This window comes from Sinocyclocheilus grahami, unplaced genomic scaffold, assembly GCF_001515645.1.
Source record: "Sinocyclocheilus grahami isolate Dianchi unplaced genomic scaffold, SAMN03320097.WGS_v1.1 scaffold1290.1, whole genome shotgun sequence".
Taxonomy (NCBI): Eukaryota; Metazoa; Chordata; class Actinopteri; order Cypriniformes; family Cyprinidae; genus Sinocyclocheilus; species Sinocyclocheilus grahami.
In genome coordinates, this window is record NW_015506469.1 from 61,845 (window position 1) to 65,362 (window position 3,518).

Here is a 3,518-nt window from a genome sequence, read left to right on the forward strand (position 1 = left end):
CCCTGTGTGTGTGGTGTGCGCGCCCCGTGTGTATATATATATATATATATATATATATATATATATATATTTACAGTGAAGTATGTGACAGTTTGGTGCAAACTTTGTCATGGAGCAGTGTTTCTGTTATCTGTAAGAAAGAAGTAAGTGAGGAGTTGAAAATGGTGAACCCAGAGAAGAGCTGCAATAGCTGCCACATACACTTTAAGCACTGACAGCATGTGGACGTCATCTAAACATTCTTGTAAAAAAGAGAAAATAATAGACACTCTGATGTTTACGGCATCCTCACTGTGCACCAATTGGAAAACACAGCCTATTTTAGAGCATAGAAATGTCTGGAAGACAGAGCTCTAACTTCCAGAATAGTGTTTAGTACATATTGTGATAACTCATCCTCCACCAGCAGGTTCCACAGCTCGGGTTGAAGTCTGCCAATGCCATCCAGTGTTGTAAACACAGGGAATCCAGATAAGTAGGCATGAGCCAAATATGGGGTACACCAGGATTCTTCTGTTTGCTTTCAGGCTTCTTCAGGTTGAGTGAAGTCGATGGCTGAAGGAGAAAAAATCTAAAGTAACACTGCTCTATATATAAAGTATGGGCCTACTCAAATGCCATTGGTGAATGAACATCATTGTATCATAAATAAATAATAATAATAAATTGCATGTGACACCTATAAATGCAATGGACCCAAAGCCACAAGTGTAAATATGTTATGTTTCAAATTTGAGGATGATATAAAAAAAATAAGGATCCTACTGATAAGCATCCTAGTGATTAGTGTTTTACAATAATGGCCACATGCAGTTCCAAAATGCTGCTTGGTCAACAAAATGATCAAAGGACTAGAAAAGGCTATTATAGACACTATTACATGTACCACATGTCTAATCTATTCTTTTTTTATCTTAAAATAATTATACTCAAATACTACACTGATAGAGAGTCATTTAGACAGAAATCAGCCGAAATCTGCTGTCTCCATGAATACACAAATTATATATTCATAGCCAACCATTCAGACAGCAGTCAGCCTCCAAAATTGTTTTTGTCAGTTTTATGACTCAGCCTCGACCATCGGCTGGGGATATCCTTCTTGATCATGGATATTGGGTGGCACAGTCTGCTCAGATATTGTCTGAGCTGAAAAGGATGGCCTTCATTGCCAGTACAGGGAGAGCGAATGGCTCTCTTGCGACCACCGGACTTAGGACATCTAAGAGTCATGGGTCACAAGCAGGGGCGGATCTAGAAAATAATTTTTAGGGTGGCAAAGGGGTGGCATGGGGTCTATGAGGGGTGGCAACACCAAAGCAAGCCCCCATGCATAGTTTTTGGGGATTTATGGTCTGACATACACAGTTGTGTTCACAAATATTGTATTACCATTAAGTAATCATCCATACTGTTAAAAATTAAAAACATTTCAATATCCATCATGGCACCAAGTCACAACATATACACAACATAAAAAACTTCAACAGGTTATAAACGTTTCTGAGCTTGTATCACTAAAGAAGACATGCGGTTCTATTAAAATTACAATTAAGCACTGCATTCAAAATATCACAAACGCATCTCAAAAGCAAACATTTGCAAACACCTTTGCCATGTTATTAATTCCTGTTAGATTTTTGTGTGTTACATAGAGAATTGTGTGTTGTGTTTTGCAAAAAGTGTTTTATGAAATTGAAAACCGAGTCAGTGGCCGAGAATTAGTGTATGGTTTTGTGTATTGGTCTGTGGTTCTGCTGTTTGAGTGTCAGCTTTCAGAAATTGTGTGACAAGTAATTAAAGATTTTGTGTGTAAGCAGTTGAAAAAACTGTAAATGCTTACACACAATTCAAATACACAGATGACTTTCCTGCCCAGAGATCACTGAGATCAATAACACTGTAACAAAAAACTCTTACTAGGATTCAGGAATTATTTTTGCAGCTCAATGTCTATAACAGTATACATAAATTAAATTACAGATACAGATTTATAATTCAGCAATGAACGTTTGGGAATTTTTTGGGGGGTTTTTTCATTTTACTACTGTGAAGTAATCTTGAGGTAGATGAAAAGCACTAGAAAAGTTAAAATAACAAAGAATTGTATGAACTTGGCATGCACCACAATAAAGTAGCCTACAGTAAAAAATACAATTAAAAAAAGTAAATTTAGCATCCTCTGCACATTTGGCCAAATTATACAGTACTAAAGCTGTTTCTTGGTCTCCTGACACAAGACTAGCTATATCTCTTGGCAGTCATTTCTCAGTTCTGCAAAAATGCAGTACACATAAAAATGGTTACAAATAAAATTTGACAGTCACACGTTTGAAGGTGTACAACATGTGCTACAGTTTACTGTACATGTAGAATAGTGAAATTTCCATTATCTAATGTACTGGTACTGTACTGTAATTATACTGTATGTGTAAGTATAAATGTCACGGTTCATGGGCTCACTGACTCATTCTAGCCCTCTCCGTGTCATTGTGGGTGTGGGTGTGGTTTGTGTTGCCGGTGATCAGCGCCATCAGCTGATTAAGCGCCAGCTGTGGCTGATCAGTGGGCCTATTTAAGGTCTGTGTTGTCAGTTTTATGTTGTCACCCTGTTCAGTTCCTGTCTTTCCGTTCTCTGACCAGTTCCTGGCGTTTCCGCCTCTCCTCTGCACGGATCCTCGATCATTGGCTGCTCATTGTGTTCCTGCGCTACCTGGAGTTATCTCTGCCTTTTACCTATCTGACTTTGGTCATCTTCCTTCGGGAATAGGTTGTTTGCAATCACGTGATTCTGATGACGCGCGAACTGCAGCTGGAGGGCAGGAAGTGATTTTTCTCCATAGAAATCACTAGCAGAAACTCAAAATGCCAGTGTTTTGCATTGTTCATGGATGTTCAAATCGGACAAACCGAGAAACCACAAGGAGCTTTTATCATGTACAAAAATGTTTTGCTCATAAGGGGGGAAATTCAAGAATTTGACTGAAAAACGCTGGAAAAAGTGGCTTGTAAACCTGCGTCTGCGGTCGGGAGGAGCGAGGCCGCATAATGCTTGTGTGTGCAAATGGTTAATGTAAGACAATAATATATTAAAATATGAATAAAGACATATATAAATAGATACAGGGTGACACTGTCAGAATTCACTGAATGCTAAACGCCACACATAGACACGATGTAAATAAGATATTGTTTGCAGTTCACGGAATCTTAAGATTGTGATAAATTGAAGTGAGTGACAGCTTTTTAGAGATTAACGTTAGATGAAAGCGCTATTTGCTTGCTTTCTAGGCAGGCTATAATCGATTCAGAATTTAAATAAGTTGTTTTACGTGCTGCTAACAGGACCTACAGTCACATACCCTGTACATGCAGCACAGTTTCAGGAGTGACATAGCTATACCCCTCATATAAATACGGGATTCACTTTCGAAATAGCTTGTTTACAATCAGGGTTAGTTGCTTAGCCTATATCCATCGCCTTAACGGCAGGCAAGTATTTCAATTTAGTTTAAAAA